Source organism: Mus caroli, unplaced genomic scaffold (assembly GCF_978045245.1).
Source record: "Mus caroli unplaced genomic scaffold, Mus_caroli_1 scaffold_5, whole genome shotgun sequence".
NCBI lineage: Eukaryota > Metazoa > Chordata > Mammalia > Rodentia > Muridae > Mus > Mus caroli.
In genome coordinates, this window is record NW_028227260.1 from 126,110,825 (window position 1) to 126,138,439 (window position 27,615).

Genomic DNA, 27,615 nt, shown 5'->3' on the forward strand with positions numbered 1-27,615 from the left:
TTAAGAAGATTTCTCTGTAGAATTTGTGAAAATTACAAATTCCAACTCTTCTATAAACTGTAATTGCTAGTCAAATAGATGATTCTTTAATTCATTCCATTCAAAATTTAAAGGCTTAGAAGAGTTTTGTTATTGTTTTTAATTTGTCTTTTGATAGTGGGAATCACTTTATTTTGGAGACTAAGCCCTATTATACAGCATCCATTACATAAGAACCCCTTATATGTATATATGCATATGCATAAGTATCTGAAACAAAATTATTCCATATTTTATCCTCCTTCTTAACCTTTCATGTATTAAAATCTTTTAAAACATTAGATAATTTCACGAGATTTACTTACATGTACATCTTACTTTATTTGTACAAATGCACAATGTGAAGTAAGGATAAAAAGTTTATTGAGTGTTTGCTGTGGTTCTAATCATTGGTATCTTTTATTTTATCTCATGTTAAATGTATAATATTACCTTAATTTACAGAAGAGAACATTTTCAGCTATTGAAGCACTTTTTAAATATAAAGAAATTGTGAAAGAACACTTTAGAATTCAGTCATAGATGAGGACATGCTATTGGCAGTTGAGAATTGCTTGAAGAGAGGTAGTCATTGTTGTCATTAGTCATGTAGCCACCAGTGAATGTTTTACAAATCAAAAGCAAAAACAAAGCAAAAAACATGAAAGTTGAATGTATAATAGATGAAAAAGAGAGGATTGGTGTGGGGGAAAAGAGAAGCAGAAGTAGGACGATGAATGAGACCAGAATTCATTATATTCTTGTTGGAAATTATCAAAGAAAATAGTTTAAGTAATAATGCCACAAATTGTCTTAATCAACTGTTGTCTTTTGCAGAACAAACATCTGAAGGTTGAAATCATAACAATTGCTATTAAGTGATGCATAATCATCCTTTCATGTGATCAGTGTGGATAATTTGTTTAAGGGAAATTTTAATTGACAAATTTTGTGATTTTTTTTGCAGGTTTTGTGATTTTATTTAAACATAAAACATGCACACAAGCCATCTATTCATTTTCTTTGCTGCATAGCCTGGCATTGGGATTGGTGACTCTAAATGGCCAGCTGTGCTGCTCTTTCTACAATGGCTTCTCGGTTCTTAGAGGACACGTTGTGAGCAATCTCAGCACAGTAAGATTTTGTTGCACATGAACAGAACCTCCAGCTCCTTGACATTGTGGACCAGGAACTTGCGGAAGCCGCTGGGCAGCATGTGCTTGGTTTTCTTGTTGCTCCTGTAACCGATGTTGGGCATCCGGATCTCGCCCTTGAACCTTCTCTACACCCTGTTGTTGATGCCTCTGGGTTTCCGCCAGTTTTGCTTAATTTTCACATATTGGTCTGACTGGTGTCTGATGAACTTCTTGGTCCTCTTTTTGACGATCTTGGGCTTCACCAGAGGCCAGAGGGCAGCCAAGATGCCACAAAACAGATGGCAGCCACCTCGTAGGCAGAGCTGAGGAAGAAGCCAGATTTTGTGATTATCAGCTAGTATATTGGATCAAATTTATCGGCATTAATTTATAGATAAATACTGGAAACAAGGTCCATATCTAAGCTTGATCTCTGATTTAAATAGAGGGAACTGAAAATCAGAATTAGAATTAGAAACCAGTCAGTAAACAGTCATTGGAAAATAGCATTAAATTAGTGAAGTTCAGACCAAATATTTTTTATATCTAAAAGATTTAAGAATGCCTAAGAGAAAACAACAAAATGTGGCTCTTTTACATTTCTGGAGTAAAATGTACACATTCTTCAATATGTGTGTGCATCTACTTATGGTTCCTTTTGTCCTACAAATCTGGTAATAGATAGCAGTCTCTTAAGTAGGAAGAGTATTACTTAGAAAATTGGAGGACAAAGACGCATGTTTCTGATAACATGACTAGAACACAGAGAAACATCATGGCTAGAAAGGAGGTGATGGTTTGGTCACAGGAAAGCAAGCAACAGCAGAAGTATTGAAGCAAATTAGTAGATCAAAGTGAAAGTGCTATCTAATTGCTCAGTAAAATGCTTTTCTAAGATAACACTGAACTTTTATTAGCCCCAGTAATGTTCAGACAGATTCTCATTCTAGAAAGGATAAAGCTCTGGATAAAAAGGGAGACAACACCAAACTCTGGAGATTATAACAATAGGAAATTAGGCATATTATTATACTGTGAAATCAAACTTACAACAAACAAACAAACAAAAAAGTCCTTTCCTATAATTCCTTCTCCTTAAAAGTAAGTTTAATAGGGTTGAAGAGATGAGTCATCAGTTAAGTAATTACTCCTCTGGAATGAAACCCAAGTTTAGATCCCAACACCACATGGTGGCTCACAAAAATGTGTTACTCCAGTTACAAGGGATCTGCTGCCCTCTTATGGCCTCAGGGAGCTCTTTCATACACATGATGTACATAATTTCAGGCAAGCATACACAAAAAAATCAGAAAGAAAGAAAGAAAGAAAGAAAGAAAGAAAGAAAGAAAGAAAGAAAGAAAGAAAGAAAGAAAGAGGAAAGGAAAGGAAAGGAAAGGAAAGGAAAGGAAAGGAAAGGAAAGGAAAGGAAAGGAAAGGAAAGGAAAGGAAAGAAGGAAGGAAGGAAGGAAGGGAAGGGAAGGAAGGAAGGGAAGAAGGAAGGAAGGAAGGAAGGAAGGAAGGAAGGAAGGAAGGAAGGAAGGAAGGAAGGAAGGAAGGAAGGAAGGAAGGAAGCTTTTTAAAGTAATTTTTCTAGGGCTTATTGGAGAGGAATCTTAATCCAGCAATTTAGCTGCTTTGGCAAAGAATCACATCGAAAGACCTTCTAGGTCTATGCGATCTGGCTGGAATCCCATGTACTGAGTACATACTTTTAATCCCTAAGAATGGAGAGGTTAGTTTGTAGAAGAAAGTCCCATATTTGAAAGTGGCATCTAATTGAGGAGCAGACAAAGTGATAATCAGAAAAAGACTTGACAGAATGAGTCAGATAGGATATGTTAAGAGCATGCAGAGAGAAAAAAAGATAGTGCTGGTGTGTGCTTATGGCAGTTTCACCAGGGCAGGTTTACAGACACTGTTTTTTGTTTGTTTGTTTGTTTGTTTGTTTTTAGGTATTTTCTTCATTTACTTTTCAAATACTATCCCAAAAGTCCCCCACATCCTCCCCAACTCCCCTACCCACCCACTATCACTTCTTGTCCCTAGATTTTGGGGCATATAAAGTTTGCTAGACCACTGAGCCGCTCTTTTCAATGATGGCTGACTAGACCATCTTCTGCTACATATGCAGCTAGAGACACGAGCTGGGGGGGGTACTGGTTAGTTCATGTTGTTGTTCCACCTATAGGGTTACAGACCCCTTTAGCTCCTTGGGTACTTTCTCTAGCTCCTCCATTGGGGGCCCTGTGTTCCATCCAATAGCTGACTGTGAGCATCCACTTCTGTGTTTGCTAGGCCCTGGCATAGCCTCACAAGAGACAGCTATATCTGAGTCCTTTCAGCAAAATCTTGCTGGCATATGCAATAGTGTCTGCGTTTGGTGGCTGATTATGGAATGGACCCCTGGGTGGGACAGTCTCTGGATGGTCCATCCTTTCATCCTAGCTCCAAACTCCAGACACTGGTTGTTGAGAAAACAAACTAGACAGAGGTGAAGACAGAACAAGTCATAGAATGGGAAGAAGCCATAAGATTAGAACATTTTTTCCAAATTTTGAATTACAAAGCAGAGCAATTCAGTCAGAAGCTGAGAGAAGCCTGATTGAATCAGTCATGTAGGAAGATTAGATTCTATGGAGGATAGTATCTTCCAGGACTAAGCCTAAGGATAGTGAAAACAGAGAAAGAAATGTTCTGGACTTTGTGAAGACTAGGCTAGGTATGGCTCTCAACTCACCCCATCATCTGAGGAAATAAAAGCAACATTTGCAGCATATTTTATCAATTTATTTTAATGAGACTAGCAATGAATGCTATTTTTCTATAATTAAATACTGAGAAAATGATGAAATATTTTATCAAAACATAATTTTAACTTACAGACATGTGTAAATAGAATAGCTCTAAAATAGAAAATTGAGGAGCTATGTTTCAGGGCTACAAGAATATACAAGATTAATTTATTGCTTTTTGAAAACAATGAATTTCGGCAGTTTAAACAATGTAATAATATAATAGACACTAGTTTCACTTACTGTCTTTAATTCAGACTCCTACACTAGGAACTGGAATATAAATACTAAAATGGATTAGAGGAATGACAATACTAAGCTAATATTGGGCTAAATCAATAGGCAATGCCTTTATAATGAAAATTTATTTTCAGAGCTGGTAAGATGTCTCAGTGGGGGAAGGTACTTGTCACATAAGCTGGACAACACAAGTTTGATCTCTGCAGCCCATTTCAAGTAGTGTGAGAAAACCAACTATATGAATTTATCCTCTGACCTCTGCACCTGCACTGTGGCACACACACACACACACACAACACACACACATACAAACACACAAAACAAAAATAATACAAATAAATAGAAGTACTAAAAATTGATTTGCAAAAGTATTTCACCTGCAATGGATGCTATGTTTTAAAAAAATATACTGTCACATGGTATTGTAACTTCATTGTTTGTTTTTCTGTTGACACAAATTAATTGTATTGTGAAATATTTGTCATTTTTTTTTTTTTTTTTGGTTTTTCGAGACAGGGTTTCTCTGTGTAGCCCTGGCTGTCCTGGCACTCACTTTGTAGACCAGGCTGGCCTCGAACTCAGAAATCCGCCTGCCTCTGCCTCCCGAGTGCTGGGATTAAAGGCGTGCGCCACCACGCCCGGCGATATTTGTCATTTTAAAAGAAAAATATGTTCTGTTGCACAATATGGTCCCTAGTTGTAATGGCATTCTGTACTAAAAACTGCAACAAAAATATAAAAACATACAAATACTCAATATGTAATATTATCTTTCTCCATATTATATCAAATAATCAGGCCATGAAGGATCTTTTAGTAAACCATATTCAGAGCACAAGTTCTACCACATAAATAGTTATCTCTGACAACTTCATGTTTTTATTATTTCAATGGATATTGGAGGGGGTGAAGTGAAAAAAAATGCTAGGCTTAATAGTGCTAGCTTTTCAGGTGTTAAGTTACTGACATGTCATTAGAAAAATGTTAAAATGCAGATACATGAAGCACTGAAGGTTGGAAGAATCTCCCACACCTTGAAATCGGAATGCTGCAGCTATGTCAGATCAAGGATACACTATATACGTGCATAATGATAGCTACACACAGTAGCAATTCCATTTTTTATAAAATCTATAAATGGGATCACCTTTTATTACTCTTTAGACTTGAGGTGAACATGAAGTAGACTTGACATTTATATCTATTCTGGTCAGACACTCTTTACTCTACATGGTGCAATTCCAGGAGTCCCCCAGGAAAGACTGTTCAGTCTTAATGAATGCATAGGCTTGCTTTATGTTTTCCCAAAGCTAAAGAAGGCTCAGTCTGTGCTTGGCAAATATCCAGCTTTGGAGAGCTGAGAAACATGAGATGACTATGAATATATTAATAAAAAATGCACAACATTGCTAGTTTTAAGGAACAGGATAGTAGGTTAGCACTTCAAAAAGTATCCTTGGGCATAGAAGACAAATGTAGCCCATAGACTTAACTACTGATGAGGCAGTACTCATTATTCTAATGTTCCAAAACAAAGGCTCAAAGTTCAGAACATGTATTCACTATAATTTATCTAGATGTCAGAAAAGCAAACTTAATCTTCACTAGAGATACTGCTTTGAGAAGTTAGCATATAGATTTTAAATAATTTGAGAAATCAAATATCTAGGAGCCACACTATATTTAATTAAGTAGCTGTGCCCCATTGTTTGCAGTTTTCCTTTCTTGAGTTTTAGTTAACACCAGACAACAATTATAAAATTATTAAATTGAAATTTCTAGAAACAAAGTTATAAAGTTTAAATTGAGTGTTAATATGAAGAGTCTGATAGAACCTTATACCAGTCTACATTAACCCATTCAATATGAGAATTATCACATTGTACAATATATCTACAACTTATATACTATCTGAGCATTAATGTGTTAGTACATATCTCAGTTATCAATTGAAAGGATACAGCCATACAGAGTTTATATTCATTATGACCATCATTTTCAATTAATAATGACCCTCAAAACAATGGTAGTATGTTTACCATTTAGATATGTCAGATGGGAAATTATAAAGTGTTTCCTTTATGAGATTTAAAATTCTCAGTTTAACATGGACTCAATAGGCCAACACACAAAGAATAAGATATTGTTCCTCCTAAGTCTCAGAGATTGATGTAAGGAGAAACAGAAAGATTGGAATAGTCAGAAGCAGTGTGCGACTATAAAATATCATGTTTTCTGAATACATCAGGACCGATGCACACATGAAGTCACAGCATTTACAAGAGCATGAACAAAATCTGCCCCACCTCAACCCAGACAACCCCCCTGTTTTGGGTAAGGAGGCTGCTATGGAGTCCCACCCCTAACTGAGGAGCTACAGGCAACTGATAGCTTTTGGGAGAGGCAAAAGGACCCCTGGTCAGTGAACTATAATCCAGGTAATGAACTTACACTTAAAAACCACAAATTGGAATTTATGTAATTAAAAAAAAAACATAGAGTTGGGTGAGGAGAGAGAGAGGTGTGGGTATAAAACATTTATGAGGGATGGATATAATTATAATACATAATATGAACAAATTAAGAAATATTATTTAAATTACAAAAGACTTTATGAGTCTTCTAATACCTATGGTAACTTTTTGTGGCTAAGCTCTACCTTTTTATTAAATTTTATTTTTAGTAAGCATGCTTATACAAGAATAAATAAAATTTACATAGGATTTGATACCCAATATCTATATACATTGGAGTCTTGGAATAGACATCCAAAATACAAGTATTATTGCAATGAAATTTACATAAATCCTGCTTTTTCTTCATTATTTAAATCTGTAATCTATTTCAAGCCTAAGAAGCTCAACAGATGTACAGATGGAGAAATGCATTACGGTGGGTCAAATAACTATATACAAAAGGAAATCAGCTGGAAAAAAATTGGTATATTAAAAACCAATGAGGATACTTTAGCTCAAAAACAGCCCTCAAAATATTCAAGTCATGAACATAATTTTGAGTACAATATGAAATCTTATTGAGTTGACCATTAACAACCTGTAGTTGAGTTAATTTTTAATTGTGCCTTTTTTTCCCATTTTACTCTATACTTAATTGTTCAAAAGGAAGTGTCACACAATTGAATTACACAAATGTGCACTGAACGTCTCTTCATTTTGGATGACAGAATGAAAAAGCTGAGTAAAATGTATTTCCCTAAAAAATACCAAAATGATTAGAAAGAATAAGTATATTGAATAGTAAACAACTAAACATTCCAGAAAGGGTAAGTGCCATAAATGAAATATATACTAAAATAAAATAGCTTTCCAGTGTTCAATATACTCACTAATTTTTCAAAAGCACTCAGCTAAAGGGACTTGAGGGTTGTGGTATGGCATATTCTTTATATATTCTTTACTCTCCATAGTTATTTTTCTTTCTTTTTCTTTTTTTTAATTTATTTTTTATTAGGTATTTTCATCGTTTACATTTTCAATGCTATCCCAAAAGTCCCCCATACCCACCCTCCCAATCCCCTACCCACCCACTCCCCCTTTTTGGCCCTGGCATTCCCCTATACTGGGGCATATAAAGTTTGCAAGTCCAATGGACCTCTCTTTGCAGTGATGGCCGACTAGGCCATCTTTTGATACATATGCAGCTAGAGACAAGAGCTCCGGGGTACTGGTTAGTTTATATTGTTGTTCCACCTATAGGGTTGCATTTCCCTTTAGCTCCTTGGGTAATTTCTCTAGCTCCTCCATTGGGGGGCCGTGTGATCCATCCAATAGCTGACGGTGATCATCCACTTCTGTGTTTGCTAGGCCCCGGTATAGTCTCACAAGAGACAGTTATATCTGGGTCCTTTCAGCAAAAATATGCTAGTGTATGCAATGGTGTCAGCGTTTGGAAGCTGATTATGGGATGGATCCCTGCATATGGCAATCACTAGATGGTCCATCCTTTCGTCACAGTTCCAAATTTTGTCTCTGTAACTCCTTCCATGGGTGTTTTGTTCCCATTTCTTTTTTCTTTTTTTTTAAATTCTCATTTGTACTTTATTTCCATGAATATGTTTTCTTTTTTTTTTGATTTTTAATATTTTTATTACATATTTTCCTCAATTACATTTCCAATGCTATCCCAAAAGTCCCCCATAGCGCCCCCCACTTCCCTACCCACCCATTCCCATTCTTTTGGCCCTGGCATTCCCCTATATTGGGGCATATAAAGTTTGCAAGTCCAATGGGCCTCTCTTTCCATTGATGGCCGACTAGGCCATCTTTCAATACATATGCAGCTAGAGACAAGAGCTCCGGGGTTCTGGTTAGTACATCATGTTGTTCCAACAATAGGGTTGCAGATCCCTTTAGCTCCTTGGGTACTTTCTCTAGCTTCTCCATTGGGAGCCCTGTGATACATCCAATAGCTGACTGTGAACATCCACTCCTGTGTTTGCTAGGCCCCGGCATCGTCTCACAAGAGACAGCTATATTTGGGTCCTTTCAGCAAAATCTTGCTAGTGTATGCAATGGTGTCAGCGTTTGGAAGCTGATTATGGGATGGATCCCTGGATACGGCAGTCTCTAAATGGTCCATCCTTTCATCACAGCTACGAACTTTGTCTCTGTAACTCCTTCCCTGGGTGTTTTGTTCCCAATTTTAAGAAGGTGCACAGTGTCCACACTTTGGTCTTCATTCTTCTTGAGTTTCATGCGTTTATCAAATTGTATCTTATATCTTGGGTATCCTAAGTTTTGGGCTAATATCCACTTATCAGTGAATACATATTGTGTGAGTTCTTTTGTGATTGTGTTACTTCACTCAAGATGATGCCCTCCAGGTCCATCCATTTGGCTAGGAATTTCATAAATTCATTCTTTTTAATAGCTGAGTAGTACTCCATTGTGTAAATGTACCATAATTTCTGTATCCATTCCTCTGTTGAGGGACATCTGGGTTCTTTCCAGCTTCTGGCTATTATAAATAGGGCTGCTATGAACATAGTGGAGCATGTGTCCTTTTTACCGGTTGGGACATCTTCTGGATATATGCCCAGGAGAGGTATTGCTGGATCCTCCGGTAGTACTATGTCCAATTTTCTGAGGAACCGCCAGACTGATTTCCAGAGTGGTTGTACAAGCTTGCAATCCCACCAACAATGGAGGAGTGTTCCTCTTTCTCCACATCCTCGCCAGCATCTGCTGTCACCTGAATTTTTTATCTTAGCCATTCTGACTGGTGTGAGGTGGAATCTCAGGGTTGTTTTGATTTGCATTTCCCTGATGATTAAGGATGTCGAACATTTTTTCAGGTGTTTCTCTGCCATTCGGTATTCCTCAGGTGAGAATTCTTTGTTCAGTTCTGAGCCCCATTTTTTAATGGGGTTATTTGACTTTCTGGAGTCCACCTTCTTGAGTTCTTTATATATATTGGATATTAGTCCCTTATCTGATTTAGGATAGGTGAAGATCCTTTCCCAATCTGTTGGTGGTTTTTTTGTCTTATTGATGGTGTCTTTAGCCTTGCAGAAGCTTTGTAGTTTCATGAGGTCCCACTTGTCAATTCTCGATCTTACAGCACAAGCCATTACTGTTCTATTCAGGAATTTTTCCCCTGTGCCCATATCTTCAAGGCTTTTCCCCACTTTCTCCTCTATAAGTTTCAGTGTCTCTGGTTTTATGTGAAGTTCCTTGATCCACTTAGACTTGACCTTAGTACAAGGAGATAGGAATGGATCGATTCCCATTCTTCTACATGTTAACAACCAGTTGTGCCAGCACCATTTGTTGAAAATGCTGTCTTTCTTCCACTGGATGTTTTTAGCTCCCTTGTCGAAGATCAAGTGACCATAGGTGTGTGGGTTCATTTCTGGGTCTTCAATTCTATTCCATTGGTCTATTTGTCTGTCACTATACCAGTACCATGCAGTTTTTATCACAATTGCTCTGTAGTAGAGCTTTAGGTCCGGCATGGTGATTCCACCAGAGGTTCTTTTATCCTTGAGAAGAGTTTTTGCTATCCTAGGTTTTTTGTTGTTCCAGATGAATTTGCAGATTGCACTTTCTAATTCGTTGAAGAATTGATTTGGAATTTTGATGGGGATTGCATTGAATCTGTAGATTGCTTTTGGCAAGATAGCCATTTTTACAATGTTGATCCTGCCAATCCATGAGCATGGGAGATCTTTCCATCTTCTGAGATCTTCTAGAATTTCTTTCTTCAGAGACTTGAAGTTTTTATTATACAGATCTTTCACTTCCTTAGTTAGAGTCACGCCAAGATATTTTATATTATTTGTGACTATTGAGAAGGGTGTTGTTTCCCTAATTTCTTTCTCAGCCTGTTTATTCTTTGTGTAGAGAAAGGCCATTGATTTGTTTGAGTTAATTTTATATCCAGCTACTTCACCGAAGCTGTTTATCAGGCTTAGGAATTCTCTGGTGGAATTTTTAGGGTCACTTATATATACTATCATATCATCTGCAAAGAGTGATATTTTGACTTCATCTTTTCCAATTTGTATCCCTTTTATCTCCTTTTGTTGTTCCCATTTCTAAGAAGGGGCAAAGTGTCCACACTTTGGTCTTCGTTCTTCTTGTATTTCATGCGTTTACCAAATTGTATCTTATATGTTGGGTATCCTAAGTTTCTGGGCTAATATCCACTTATCAGTGAGTACAAAATGTATAGGGAGGGAGATTTTGTAGTCAGAAAAATATTACAGATTTCCTTGCTTCACAGTTGGAAATAGGGAGCCTAGACACTAGAAAGGAAAGATATATTGATATAGATATATAGATAGAGATAGATATATAGATAGAGATAGAGATAGAGATAGAGATAGAGATAGAGATAGATAGATAGATAGATAGATAGATAGATAGATAGATAGATAGATAGATAGATAGACATATATATATATATGGAGAGAGAGAGAGAGAGAGAGAGAGAGAGAGAGAGAGAGAGAGAGAGAGAGAGAGAGAGAGAGAGAGATGAGAATACAATATAACTAACATTTCTCCTGGAAGATTTAGGATGTATGTTCTATACTCCTAGAAGTTGTTGATATTGTTGTTGTTTTTGTTTTGACCAACACAAAACACAGCTCTGGCCTTGAAGAGAATAAGTAAGAGGTTATTCTTAGGAAATAATGAGAAGCCATGAATAATGAACAGAGGTTCAGGTTGCCCCAATAAAATATTCCAAAGTGAAACCAGTTGTAAGTATATAATTACACATTTAAAAATCCATAAATCAGATGAGCTGATTTTGAACACACTCATAGAAACATTGAGTAGGGACATTATAGCAAAGTGACAAAGCTCTGAAACAGGCTTTATGTGCATTCTTGCCTGTGGTTTGGTGGGAGCTGATGGTCTTCTAATATAATACATTCCAAAAAAATCATTAGTCAATCAACTTGTAGAATCTTTAACATAGGTGTGACCTTTTCAGAGGGAAAAATTTTTTATTGTGTTCTTCAAACATTGTTAGTCTCAGTTTCCATGATTCTCTCAGGTGTTTTGCTTTGTTTTGTTTTGTTTGGTTTTGTTTTGACTATTAGAAAGAACGTTGTCATCCCAAGGGATCATTTTGGGAGTAGACTGTTAAGGGGGTAATAGAGGGGAGACTAGCAGGATAAAAGTGATATGAAAAAGGAAATGAGACAAAGAGGGGGTTCTAATTAGAGGTAAGAAAACTGGGGGGAAACACAGTGAAATGAGAGTAAAATTAAACTACAAATGCTGGTGAAATCATTTGGGATTCTACTGTTAGCTATCTACCTACAAACCTCTACAGTACATGTAGATGTGTGTATAAATATGTGTGGATAATTTAAATGAAGTTTTCTCATGTAGGCTGACATACAGTTTTGTTTGTAAGGAAAAAACATATCTTACTACTATAGCATTGGGAGCTGCTGTAAATGATTTCCTTTTTAATTTAATTAATTAATTTATTCACTTTACATCCTAATATCAAACCCCCCTCCTCCCAGTACCCCCTTATGTATATTGCCCTTCCACTCCTCCATACTTTTCCAGTCCCATACTATCCCTCATTTTCCCACCTCCCTGGAACATCAAATCACTGCAGTACTAGTTTCATCCTTTCCCACTGAAGCCAGACTAAGTGGCCCAGTTAGGAGAACAGGAGCTGCAGGCAGACAGGCAAGCATTTCAGGGACACTTCCTACTCCAGTTGTTGGGAGACCTGTATGAAGACCAAGCTGCACATCTGTTACATATGCGCAGGGGACCTAGGTCCAGCCAGTGTTTTCTCTTTAGTTGGTAGTTCAGTTTCTGGTGGTCCCAAAAAGTCCAGGTTAGTTGACTCTTTTGGGCTTCCAGTGAAGGCAGTGCTCCTTTCAGGTCACTCAATCCTTTTAAAAAAAAAAAGACATATACAAATTAAATAATGACCCATTTACCACTTCCTCTGAGACTATTTTCCAAGTTGCAAAGGAAGAGATTATTTGTGTTTATCTGTGTGGTGTTTGTGTTTCTAAAGAGTGTTTGTAGTAAGGGAGTAGGGAAGTGGGAAGGGTCTGGGAGAAAATAGTGGAAGGAAACTCTGAACAGAATATATTGCAAGAAAACAAAAAACAAAAACAAAACAAATGAAGCAGTGCTGTCAAGTTACTGACCTGATCCCAGATACCTTATAATGTTCACCACTTCCCTGTCCAAAACTCTAGATAAGAACTTAGATCTTCTCTTCAGGGGCACCAATTAAAAGACATCTGTTTCAAGGATTTGCTAAGTGATGTTATGCAAATTGTCAGATAACCTTCTAAGGCAGAGGTGGCAAATGTGTCTAACCAGAGGTTAATTTGAATCTGCTCTTCTTGGAGGCACTGCATATTATAGTGCCGGTTGAATTAGAGTTAATCTCCTTGGGTCACCTCATTTATTACTCCCGGCAACACTCTTAGCATGCTGTATTTTCATTTCATGTATGTAGAAAATGAGCTCTAATGGGTTATGTAACATGACCATAGACTGATATTTTAATGAAAGTACTTATGACTCCAAAAGCCAGGCTTTTAAACTCTTGAAGAGAATGTCAAGCACTCAGGTGGAGAACTTTGGCCATGTATGTTTCTACTCTTTCTCCATGTTCTGTAATAGCCATTGCTAATTAATCTCAAAGCTTTGAAAAGTGGTATACTCACCTGCTTCAGTGAAAAATAATAGGAATCGACTGGGAGATGACATCTCTTCCATAAGCTAAGTGCAAAATTTATGTCAGATTACATACACACTACATGATATCAAATCTAACCTCATTTGTTCTCAGGAGGTCAACAATGTAGAAATCAAGGAAGAGAAAAAAGAAGCCATAAAGGAACAAAGCTATAGCTTAATCCTATGACAGAATTTGTAATTATGGCATTGAATAAAATAACCTAAAATCTATAATATTTTTACATTTAGATAAACAGTACTGTTTACTGAACAATTCCAAAAGACTATTTTAATATAAGAAAAATAGTAAAAAAAAAGAAAAAGAAAAAAAAAAGAAAAATAGTATATAATTATATACAGATATTGAATTCAGAAATAACCTGGATTCAACCATAAAATATATTTTAAAATAATCAGATCATTACTAACATATACAAAAATGTATGGAAGATGTGATATACAATACTTTTTCCCCAATTTAAGGAAAAAATATGATTTTTACTGAAATCCTCAAATTCATTTTTTTTAATTTTTAATATTTTTTATTACATATTTTCCTCAATTACATTTCCAATGCTATCCCAAAAGTCTCCCATAGCGCCCCCCACTTCCCTACCCACCCATTCCCATTCTTTTGGCCCTGGCATTCCCCTATATTGGGGCATATAAAGTTTGCAAGTCCAATGGGCCTCTCTTTCCATTGGTGGCCGACTAGGCCATCTTTCGATACATATGCAGCTAGAGACAAGAGCTCAAATTCATTTTTAAGAATTCAAAACTTATATATAAATAATCTTACTAATTTTTTAGAATCAAGTGAATTTCTGGGTCTTTATTTCAGGGTACCAGATATGAATATGAATTACTTTTCTCCCCAATTTTCTACCAATTAAGTCAGTGGAGAGTATAACAGTTTTAGGTTACTGGAGATTATATGTACTATGCTTAAAATTCATGTATGTTAGCTTCATTGTAAGATACAGTGGATGCATATTTTACTACAATATTCTTGCAATATCTCCACAATAATAGTTTAGTGATTTAATGAGGAATGATCTGCTGTCGATATATATTAGTAAAAGCAGTCCTCTCAACCAACAGCCAAATTTGGAGTGGTACATAGATGAAATTTATGCCCCTGGCAAGCAATAATCGTACCAACTATAAAATAACAATGACATCTTAAAATTTATATAGCACTTTTGGTTTATAATGTACTCCACAGGTACTTTATGCATTTAATTTTCCTAATAAACATTAGATCGCATGCAGTTTAGGACATTGATTCTCATTTACAGAATTATGATTGAGTAGGTTTGGATGGAAAAAGAATCTGAATCTGGCATGTTCACTGGCTACTCATCCTATGAACAATACTTATTTATTGCAGCAATTTAAGTTCTATTGCTGGTCTTTGGAAATGCAGAAACTTGAGCTCAATCATAAACCTAAGAATGGGAATTTCCATTTATCTAGATTCACTTGTAAACTATAGCTTGAGAAGTGTGTTTTAACTATATTTTTGCCAACTAAAGACCTTCATTATTATTAATATTATCCAAGACAATATAAATTTTACATACTTGTATTACTGAGGAAAAAAAGTACAAGTTTTATTCAGATACCCTTCTTTCTCAGTTTTCCCTTTCTCTCAGTAATTTCCCCTTCTTTATCATATCTTACATGTTCTGTTGCCTTATTTTTGATCAACATTTTCCTGTAATTATGTCATTTTTCTTCCTACTAATACTTCCTGTCCTCTAGTCTTATTTGATTACACCTAAATAACATTTAATATTTAGAAGTTAGGGGACACATATGAAAGAGACCATGTTGTTTTTGTCTTTCTGAGTTTGAGGGTACTCGTGGTTATTCTCCCTTTAAAGCACAGTGATCTCATTTCTAAAAGAGGTGCAACCAGTTCCTGTTTCCAAAGATGATTATAAGAATTGCAAGCTGTAAGAATAAGATTAGAATTCTTTGTTGATCATATATATTTAGTATTATAATGAATTTGTTTAACAATATATCTATTTCATCATATGGTTTGCAATACCAGCCATCATGTATAGCCACATCATCCTGAATGTGCCCAATCCTGTATGAAAATACAGTCCCTCAAGGAGTGGGAGACACTAGAGTGGAAGCATCTTTCAGCTGTGATTCTCAAATGTCCATAAAACAAGAAGCAAAACAAAGAGTTCAGAAACTTAGTTGGCTTTCTCCTTCTCTTTCCCACTTTCTTTCAAAATGGGTCCCCAATTCATAGGATGGTACTGCCCTTCTTCAGGATGAGTCTTCCATCCTCAGTTAAAAGTCTTTGAACCCATCCTCATTAGCAGGAATAAAGGTGTATACACTAAGTGTTTCAAAGTCTAATCAAACAATGTATAGTACCCATCACAATTGCTTCAACATTTTGAGATGGATATAACAAAAAATGCAGGTAATTAACAATTAAAGCTTTCTTAGTTTTCATTCTAATATCCTCTTGGCTCTAGATTCACTGTACTCAAGGTTGAGCTATTCTAAATGTTATAGACAAAAATTTGCTCTCACAATGGTAATAAGTAACTGATGCTTTGTGAATTGGCCCTCATTTATTAGTACCAAAGTGACCGTCTCACATGAAGGAAAGAATGATGGGTTAAAAAAAAATCATCCTAAATAAATATACATGATCATGTGACCCAATACTAAAGGAATGAATAGGATCTATATTCGGGTTAAAGCTCTGCCTGCCCCAAAGTCCACATTAAGAACACATTGCTCGTATTGACAAATCTCTTAATTAGAAGATGGGATTCACTCTCAATTAGAGAAACAGATTGAGGTAGTCTGTTTAAAGATAAAGCCATTGAAAAGTGTGCAGCAGTCTGGTAGTGAAAAAGGCAATTAGACATATCACTTGGAGCCGCCTTGCATTTGCAGGAGTGAATGCACAAACAAAACAATTACTCTACTCAAGAGGCACTTTACCATGGCTCAGAGTGTGAAGAAGATGAATCAATGCTGATGAGTATTTAACAAATGTCTTTGGAGATTAATTCCCACTAAAAAAGATAATCACTCCCAAGCACACTACATTGGTATACTTCTCCTGAAACCCCACTGATTTTCTGAAAAATATCACATATAGAACCAAGAAGACAGAAGTACTTTTCTATCTTTAAATTCAATACTACTAAGACTGTCTACTATTTTATTTGTATAGATAACTGTCCTGTATATGTTTTTAGTTAAGTCATTCAGTGAGTGGTACCTTTTTTGTATTCCATTTTACCAAACACATAATTACATTCAAATATACAAAATATAAGTTCCTAGCCTCCACAGCATCACTGGAAGGATATTTGGTAAGATCTTCCTCAAATAACTAGAGAGAAATTAAGGCTATAGATCTATTACTATAATAGATATTATAGAGACCTTGTATATACTTCTGTACATGAGAAAGCTGTGCATAATATTTCCCAATAGGTTAAAAAATGACTTAAACACTGTTTTTTGAAAGAAGCACTGGCTCCGTGTTTGGATGCGTTTTCAAGATAAGGAGAGATCTAGTCCCAGATCTGGAATTTCTCCTGTTAGATGTATAAGGAAACAAATGTACAATCTGGTATTTTCACTAAATTTGACCGGTTATTCAAGAACATAATTTTCACCACATTTTTTTCTGAAACTTGTAGGGTTTTTACATGAATTATCTATCATAAGTTGCAGATTATATAAAGCATCCTAATGATAATGACAGTATGACTTCAAGAATTTTATAAGGATTTGTTGTTTAGAAAAATATAATTCTTCAATGGATTTTTACTATCGGACTTTGTAAGAGGAGATATTTTATAATAAAGGAAGAAATATATATTATTATTAAAGTTCAATAAAAATAACACTTTAGAATTATAAATCCATTTTTACATGCCCATAACTCTTCCCAAAGACTCTAGAGATAAAGCCAAGAAAGCATCTCCAGGAAGAAGGCTCTATGTTGAACAGCCAAGGAGCTCCTTTGGTTTAGTAAACCCAAGAAATGTGGTCCTAATTCCAAGGGCCAGTCATGAATTTTACATAGTTTCCTCTATTTATTAGTTATAATAAATAATTCAAGAAAGTATTCATCAGACCATTTGCTGAATGAATCTTTTGCTTGAATTTATTTTTTATTTCAATGTTCATATATGTAGACATGCATACAGATACTTTCAAGAAAGAGAGGGATATAAAATGTATCTAATATATAGTAACTGTGAACAGAGAGTCAACTAATTTGGCAGGCCGTTGACTTTCTCACACATTCTAGAAATTGTAAACAAAATATAAATATCAGAGATACTTCTACATATAAGATTATTTATTATGATTAGAAAACAGTTGTCAAAGACATTCACATGTACTTTTCCTTTCATTTTAACATAAGGAACACAAACAAGGATTTATTGTTGAAATAATGCATCCTGCTGACATTCACAAGATATCTTGCTATTAAAAATCACTTCTGCCTATTGCATGATTGCGAATTTCAGAACATGAGTTTCCCTTGGTAGATACTTATTAACATTAGATTTACAACTTACTCACCAATCAAAAGAAAAAAAGTTTGACTTACATTTCCTCTTGGGTAAACACTGACTTTAGCAAAGTTTGCAAACCGATGGTATGGATATATATATTCATTCCCAGCAACTTTGATTCAGCTGCATATATAGAAGGCATCAATTTTCAATAGCACATAAATAATCTTTGCAGTCCTCTAGGCTTAATTTTATTTTCAAAATTGATTTTGACTATAGTAGTCATAACTGCAAACAGAAGAATCTGGATGTAGGTCCAATCCCCTGTACCATGGGGAAATGAATATCTGACTCTGTTGCTCTGCATTTTACATATTGTGTTCACAACAAAGGCCTTCTTGCCACAAGCCATGCAGGTAATTTAATAAGGGAGGTCCATTTTTATGCCTGGCCTTACTACAGGAAAAATAACACAGAATTTTTCTCATGGTATTTCAAGGTTAAAGTATTTGTTCCAAATAAAAAGTAAAATGAATGAATGCTGGTGTGATGGCTCAGAGTTTTAAGAATACTGGCTGCTTTACCAGAGAATCCAGATTGAATTCCCACTACCCACAGTGAGTGACTTTTAGTCAACTGTAACTGCAGCTTTAAGGGATCTGACACACCCTCCTGATCTCTGTAGTCACACCCTCATGCATCCCCTTCCTTCCCCATACACCACATCAGAGATGGGGAGAGAGAGAGAGAGAGAGAGAGAGAGAGAGAGAGAGAGAGAGAGAGAGAGAGAGAGAATATTATTTTTTAACAGACACTATTTCTGATGACACCACAAACTTTCAGTACTAAGTACAGAAAATCAACCAGGATGCCATTCTCGAGCTTTGTTTTGGCTTGTTTTGTTTGTTTTTTATTGTTGATAGTGTTGCTTTGTTGTTCTCTGGCCTTTCTGGGCACTAGGAAAGTACATGGTACACAAACTTACATTTAGGCAACACTCCCCTAGAAATAAAATAATTATTCAAATAAATAATAACTACCTATCTTGTCAATCTAACTCTGTTTAGGATGTGCTACCAGTTCTCCATCATCTATATAAATAGCCCACAAAGATGTCTGATTTGGATATTTTACACAATGATTCCCTCTCTGACTTAAAACATTTCCTCTACAGCCTTTAACTATCTTGCTATGGCCACTTAGTCTTATTGTAAACTGGGCCACAAAACATCCTTGTGCCACCATTTGTACGTTAATAATTTTATCCAAAGTTTTCCAAGATGAATTTATTATCATTCTTTGGATTTTTAGTTCTAGTTATCATCAGTTTATTTCTATCATTCCTGCATATTGAGGACATAAATTAAAAATATTAGAAAATTTGAGTATGCTTGAAAATTCTGTCTTTAAAATACCTCACTGAACACAGATGTATAATATTCCAAGATCTACCTTCCTACTCTCTATTCATGAACCATAACTGACATATTTTAAATTTACTTCAATGAAATAGTTAGTCAAAGGCATAATTTATCCATATTAAAATTTCACAGTTTATCAGAAATGAAATACAGAAAGACATTTAGAAACTAGGTTGTACTTAACACTCAGGTGACTAAGGTTGTATAGAGAAAACTTACAATACTATCTCTAAGATAAACTATGAAATGAGAATGAAGATTCATCATTAGATTGATCACATTAGACAGAAAAACAAGTGTATGTTTTAATGATGTGAACATAAAGAAGAGAAAAACTGAGGGTGGAAATGTTTAAGCATGTATGCAGTTGGACACATGGGGAAAGTGAAAGGGTGGTAAAAATGGTAACTGAAATGAAACTTATATGAAAAACCTATGTGGAAACCTCCTACTTTGTAAGCAAACTTGACTGTTTATGTTACAAGACAGTGTTATAAAGAAGCAATTTTACATGGCTTGATAATGCCAAGGGCTTTGAACAAAAAACAAGTTCCATGTGTGGGGTATTCTTTATGAATTTTTGGTCAAGGAAAACCCTTAGGTTCTGTCTTAGTCAGGGTTTCTATTCCTGCACAAACATCATGACCAAGAAGTAAGTTGGGGAGGAAAGGGTTTATTTGGCTTACACTTCCATACTGCTGTTCATCACCAAAGGAAGTCAGGACTGGAACTCAAGCAGGTCAGAAAGCAGGAGCTGATGCAGAGGCCATGGAGGGGTGTTCTTTACTGGCTTGCTTCCCCTGGCTTGCTCAGCCTGCTCTCTTATAGAACCCAAGACTACCAGCCCAGAGATGGCACCACCCACAAGGGGCCTTTCCCCCTTGATCACTAATTGAGAAAATGCCTTACAGTTGGATCTCATGGAGGCATCTCCTCAACTGAAGCTTTCTCTGTGATAACTCCAGCTGTGTCAAGTTGACACAAAACTAGCCAGTACGGGTTCCCCAGAAATTAGTCTTTTGCCATTTGTCTTTGTTGTTCACCAGAACTGGTTGGTAAGGTCAATTTTTAGGGACTCTAAGAATTGTTCAGTGTTTAAGTGCTCTTGAGGTTCTTCCAGAGGGACAAGATCCAATTCTCAGAAATGATGTTGACTGGTTTACAACCAGATCTGAGCTCCTCTTCTGGTCTCTGTAGACATATTCTCATGTATGATATTCACTCACGCTCCCCCCCCCAACACACACAGACAAGGACAGAGACAGAAAGAGGGAAACAGAGGGAGGCAGAGAAAGAGAAAAAAGAAAGAGGCATACACACAAAATAAAATTATATTTTCTAAAGACCACTATTACTAATGATGCCACATGCTCTCAATGCAAGATATAGAGAAATCAGCATGAAAGATTTCTCCATAATTATTGTCTTTCATATTTCTAGATGATGCTATCTATGCAGGCTCCTTGGAGGAGAAAAGACATTTCCTGATTTAACCAGCAATGAACCATGCAAACTGTAATGACAATGTACCAGGCACAATGTACCCCTGTATCAACAATGGAAAGAGTAATTATATGGTATGGAAAGTCAGATAATTGACCAGTCACTTATTGGATTTTATACACTCTACAGAGGGTAATTTCTGGCTAGTACTCTAAACCTAGTGAAAAACCCATGGCTGAGGTCTTAAGGTCCTAGGAGACAATTTAATATACTTGTGTAGCTATATTGACATTGCCCTCAACTGCCTTCTAAATGTTTAGGTTAGTACACATAGCCCAATCCTACTCTAAGTACCAGTTAGACAACCTTCTCTTTGCAATTAACAGTGGTGAATGTAGAGAGTGATGTTTGCTGTAGTTATTGAGAATAAGGGATATTTGAGTGGTCAGCCTCAAGCAAGATATTGATATCAGTCCCCTCTAAGCCTCAAGGAATATCCCAGATGGGATAGAAGAGCTGTAAAAGCTGGAGATAGAGGAAGGATTTATAAAATGTCACCTTCCTGATGTAACATAGCCATTGAAATCATGAGGCCACAGTAGCATTGACTACTGGTTCCACACAAAACCGGTCCTGTCATTTATCAATCATGGATTAGGGAGGGTCTCATGGGACCACACAAATTCTGCTGAAATATTTACTACTGATGAATTCTGGGGGAAGAACAGTCATCATTTTAACTTGTGCATACCTGAGTGAACCCATGAGACTAAGTGGACAGCTGTGATTAAAGGCAGTGAGTTATAACACAAAAACAAAATAGACATGAATGTAAAAATGAAATCTGCAAAAAAAGGAGAGTCCATGAAGGTTGTAATGAACTAATAGAGGCAATGAAAGTGATCAGAAAATACTTTATACATGTATAAAACTATTAAGAAATAAATTTCATAGAAATTATGAGAAAAATATATCTCGAGTGATTATATATAACTATCATGTTTATTTATTTTGTAATAATTTTAATAAAAACATCCAAAATTAAGTCAAACTTTGTGGATAAACAATGTCATTAATATATGACATCTCTATAAGTTTTTTCTTTTTTTCAATTCAATTTCAAATATAAATTAGATTATATTTCTTACTTTCCTCCCTCTAAATCCTCAGTTCATACAATAGTGTGCATATATTTTTTCACCTGTTTTGTCTGATACAAATTATGGATGTAATATCAATAGTTAGTTTTTAATACTACTTGAAAATATCTTGAAAATCCCAACCACAGCTTCTATTATCATTGCTAACAGCATAGAACATATTTATTTAAAGCTTATGAGCTCACTGGAAGCTTTACCTTTGTGCAAAGTGATAAATTCCAGATATCAGGTGTACTCAAGAGAAACAACAGATATATAAAGTATTTAACAGACTTGAAGGAAGTCACAAACTGTAATTGTTAATCATGATTGTCAAACTGATGAGATTTAGAATCACCACGGGAACAAATCTCTTAGCATGTCTGTGAGAGATTATCTACTTATGTTCATTAAAGGTGAGACGATCCACCCTAAATGTGGAGGATATCAACCCTTGGGCTAGGACTCTGAACAGAATAAAAATGAGAAGGTGAACTGAGTACAAGCATTCATCTCTCTCCTTTAAGTGTGGACAGAATGTGAGCAGCTGTCTCAAGCCCCTGCAGCCATGACTTCTCTTCCTTGGAGAACATTATGCACAAACTTCTAGCTAAAAATAAATGCTTCATTTCTTAAGGTGCTTTTGTTGGATATTTTGTTGCAGCCACAAGACAACTGAGTAATGTCTAGGTAGATATAAACTACTAGGATAAAACTAACCGTATGGGTCTTAGGTCTTTGATCCTGGTTTATAAGAGGAATGTAGAAGAATGTGAATCTTTTGCTCAGCAAAGCACTAGCAGAGATTAAAGATCTATTTTTACCAGTGTTTGGAGACTTCAAAGAGCCAAATTTACACAATTTCTAAGATGAACAAGGACTATATCAGGAACTGAGTTTAAGGTCATCTGTGTGATACTCTAGCAAAGAATATGGTTGCATTCTGTCAATGTTTTGAAAACTTAATGGACCCTGAATATAGGTGTAATGGTAATACTTTGACAGGAAATTTCAAGACAGGCTACAATTCAGGCTGTAGCATAGCTACTACTTGTGACAATCCAAGAAGAAGCAAAACGATAAGCAGAAAAATGTTTAAAAACATGCAATTTGAAGTAACTTCCTAAAAGAACATCTCTCTAGCTTCAGCACAGAGAACTAACACAACTGTGGACCATAAGAGACAGGCTTTATTACAAGTTGGCAACAAAACTTATCAACATTTTTTATAGGCTATTGGCATAAAAGTTACAGGACTAAAGATGTCATTGTATCTGGTATGATGGCTCCAAAATATGCAATATGTAACAGTATCTGAGTCCTTGCAGTGAGGTACTGAAAGGCCTTATATAAAGTTATGAAAATGAGTATACTTTGTGATATTGAAGATGTAAAGACCTTGGTGTGTCTTTTGTAGATGGCTACATGTATGAACCCAAGCTTGCTCAAGAGAGAGGCTATGCATATTAGATATAGCATAGATGGATGGATGGATGGATGGATGGATGGATGGATGGATGGATGGATGGATGGATGGATAGATGGATGGGACAGATGGGTCTAAAATAGATTTTAGAGCCCAGATGGTTGCATTAAATGCTCTATCATTTCCAGATCAATCTTAATTATATAGAAAAGGAGTAAAGATATTGTCTCATAGTCTCATGTATCAGATAATACTGACTTTTACAGTCTTGAAACTGTTGAAGAATTTGGGGGCATATTCATATTAGACTACATTTTGCACTATGCATTATGAGATGACTATAGAAAGTAGACTTACTTAAAAGCGATATGCTTAGATGCCACAACAATATAAGGTAGAAAGTTATTATGGTTAGTTTCCATGGTATTTTTGAATCAACATAAAAACAAATCACTTAACCAGTCTGTAAGGGATTATCTAAATTAAGTTAGTTATTTTTCTAGACCCACCATAAATGTGGTCTTGCCTGTGGTCACTCAGTACCAACTTAAAAAAAAAAGTAAACCATGCACAAGCATTCATTCCATTTCTGCTTCTTGGTTGGGGACACAATATAATTAGCTGCTTCAAGCCTATGTCATCAGGACTACCTTGCTTGGTGAATGATAGATACATTTAAACTGAGAGGGAAAATAAACCTTTCTTTCCATGAGTTTCTTTTGTCATGGACTTTGCTATAAGCAACCACATCCTGCTATATACTGTGAAATGATATCGATAGCCATTCAAGGATTCAAGGCAACCTAGGCCCAATATTCTATTTTTATTTAGCAGTTTGAGGAGAAGGGAGTTTTTTTTTGGTTGTTGTTGTTTTGTTTTGTTTTTGGTTGTTTTCTTCCTTGCTTGCTAGCCTTTTCAAGATTGTATTAGCTTCTATGGTCATCTAAGTAACACTTCCAGAGTAATGGTTTAATGTACATGCCTGATTCCTGATACTTAATAACCTGTAAAAATTGACATGAAAAGAAACCATGTCCAAAACTGTATCATTGTATATTTATTATTCAATAGATAATATAAAAAGTCAATATTTACATACAGCATTACCTTTGGAATAGCTCTATGATATTAGAAAATAACATAGTATTTTCTTACTTGTATACAACATATATTAGATATAAACCTACTAGTTGAAATCCACCACATAAGCAATCTCTGTCCATAGTTTATTTTGAAAAGTCACTAAAAACATAGAGATATGATTTGGGAGGAATAGCAATACTTCTCTGAGGGCACTGACAGATATTTCATGTACTGAATTTAACAGAGACAGAAAGTACATGTTTCATACCTCAAAGCAGCCTACTGCCTTGAGATCTTTGCCAACTTACTAAGTCTTAACAGATTTTGGGAAACATCATTGAAATTCCAATGCATTTTGATAGTGCAATTAGAAGTTATATAAATAAATACTAACAAAATATTCCACTAATATAGTGCTACCAAAAGCCTTTTTTTTTTTTTTTTTTTTTTTTTTTTTTTTTACAAAAGGTGAACATATAGCATCTCAAAAGCAAGATTTTACTGAAAGGACCCTGAAATTGCTGTCTCTTGTGAGACAATGCCAGCGCCTAGCAAACACAGAAGTGGATGCTCACAGTAAGCTATTGGATGGATCACAGGGCCCCCAATGGAGTAGCTAGAGAAAGTACCCAAGGAGCTAAAGGGATCTGCAACCCTATAGGTGGAACAACATTATGAACTAACCAGTACCCCAGAACTCTTGACTCTAGCTGCATATGTATCAAAAGATGGCCTAGTCGGCCATCACTGGAAAGAGAGGCCCATTGGACTTGCAAACTTTATATGCCCCAGTTCAGGGGAACGCCAGGGCCAAAAAGTGGGAGTGGGTGGGTAGGGGAGTGGGGCGGGGGGAGTGTATTAGGGACTTTTTGGATAGCATTGGAAATGTAAATGAGGAAAATACCTAATAAAAAATGTAAAAAAAAAAATAGGATGCCTGGATGTAACATGAATAAGCAAAGCTTGAAAATTGACAGATATATAAAGAAGCAGACTCAATAATATCACCTCTTTTCAAGTAAAATATAATAATCTTAACTTTTGGTCGTTTTTACAAGTGGCAAAAATTAGGACGCAAGGTATATTGGAAGGATCTGTGGGTTACACATGGATAAGACAGGAGTTCTTAATATTATTAAGGAAATGGTATTACAGCCTTGAAATAATGATAATAGAGAAGTATATTATAAGTAGTACAAATTAATTGGTACAAATAAGTAACCAATGTTGACACTTTGAAGTTTTTATAAAACCTTCAAAATATTTAAAACCAAGAAATTTTTGCTTATATCCAGTTTCTATATCATATCACATATCATATCATATCATATCATATCATATCATATCATATCATATCATAGAGAATTTGCTAAATTAGACCTACTTGAAATAATTTATCCAGAAATAGTTTAAGGAAATTAGACAAGAATTATTCCAAAAAAGGCTAAAGAAACAGTAAGGTATCTGGAAAACTAAATATTATTTGGATGGAATTATTGAAGAAGTTAGGTTCTGTGTGTATCAACAGCTAGATTTTCTTATTATTAATCTATAGATTTACTTTACATCCCAATCACTGCTCCCTATCTCCTCTCCTCCCTGTCCTACTCTATCATTGACCCTCCTGTTCTCCCTCCATTTCTCTTCAGAGAAGGGGAAACTGCCTATAGATATCAACCAGTTTTGAAATATCAAATTGCAATAGGACTAGGTACCTCCCCTTATATTAAGTCTAAAAGAGGGAACCCAATTAGGGGAAAGGGATACAAAGGCAGGTATTAATTAGATTGAGAGGCAGTTCATGCTCCTGATGTTAGGGAACTTACATAAAGACCAACCTGCACATCTATTATATATGTCTATGGGGCGTAAGTCTGCCCTATGTATGGTATCACTATAGTGGCTCAGTCATATAATACCATATGGGTCCAGGTTAATTGATTCTGTAGGTTTTCTTTGATGTACTAGACATTTCTGGCTCCTTCAATTCTTAACCCTGCTCTTCCACATGATTTCCAAGTTCTGCCTAATGTTTGGCTGTGAGTCTCTGCATCTGTTTCCATCATCAGTGGAGTGAAGTCTCTTAGATAAAATTATGCTAGGTTCTTGTCGGCAAGTATAGCAGAATACCATTAATAGTTTCATGGTTGAGCTCTCTCATGGTATAAGTCTTAAGTTGGGCCAATCACTTTTTGGTCATTCCCTCATGGGTCCATATTTATCCATGTACATCCCTGTAGGCAAGACAAATTGTGAGTCTAGGGATTTTGATTGTGTTGGTGTCCTCACCCCTCAATTGGAAGCCTTGTCTGGTTACAGGAGGTAACAATTTCAAGTTCTATATCCCATATTTCTAATAGTTTTAGCCAGGGTTACTCTCATAAGTTGCTGGGGGTTTCCATTGTCCTAGGTTTCTAGCTTGTTCCAGAGATGCCCTTAGACCAATTCCAGTTCTTTCTCCCTCTGTCCCAAGACTTGAACCCTTCTGTTTAGTTCTCACACCTTCTCCCAAACTGTTCCTTCCCACCATCAATTTCCTATGTCTATTTTATTTTCCCTTCTTAATGACCTTCAAGCATCAACCCTGGAGACTTTTTTTGTTAATTGGCTTTTTTGAATCTGTGGATTATAGCATGATTATACTATGTTTTATGGCTAATATCCACTTATAAGTGAGTATATACCATGTTTATCCTAGGTCTGTGTTACCTCACTGAGAATGATCTGGTCTATTTCTGTCCATATGTCTGAAAATCCCATGATGTCATTGTTTTGAATAGTTGAGTAATATGCCATTGTTTAGATGTACCACATTTTCTGAATCCATTCTTCAATTGAAGGTAATTGAAGGTCATCTGGGTTGTTTCTAGTTAATGACTATTATGAATAAAGCTGCTATGAAAATAGTTGGTATAATGGAGCATCTTTTGGATATATGCTTATGAGTGGTATAGCTGGGTTCTTGGGGTAGAATTATTCCAAATTTTCTGAGAAGTTGTCACATTGATTTCCAAAATGGTTGCACAAGTTTGCAATTCTACCAACAATGGAGGTCTTTTCTGTTTTGCTCCATATTCTTGCTTGCATGATCAGTGTCTTGAGTTTTCAATCTTAGCCATTTAGATGGCCATTAGATTTAATATATAGTTTTCTGCTGAAAAAAAAACTGATCCACTTGGACTTGAGGTTTGTGCTAGGTGACAGATATG

The 27,615-nt window shown here is 35.8% G+C and overlaps 1 pseudogene; it reads right to left on the reverse strand.

Annotated features, from left to right (window-relative positions):
- Positions 1-987: 987 nt before the first annotated feature.
- Positions 988-27,202, reverse strand: LOC110287136 (large ribosomal subunit protein eL32 pseudogene; annotated as a pseudogene).
- Positions 27,203-27,615: the final 413 nt, after the last annotated feature.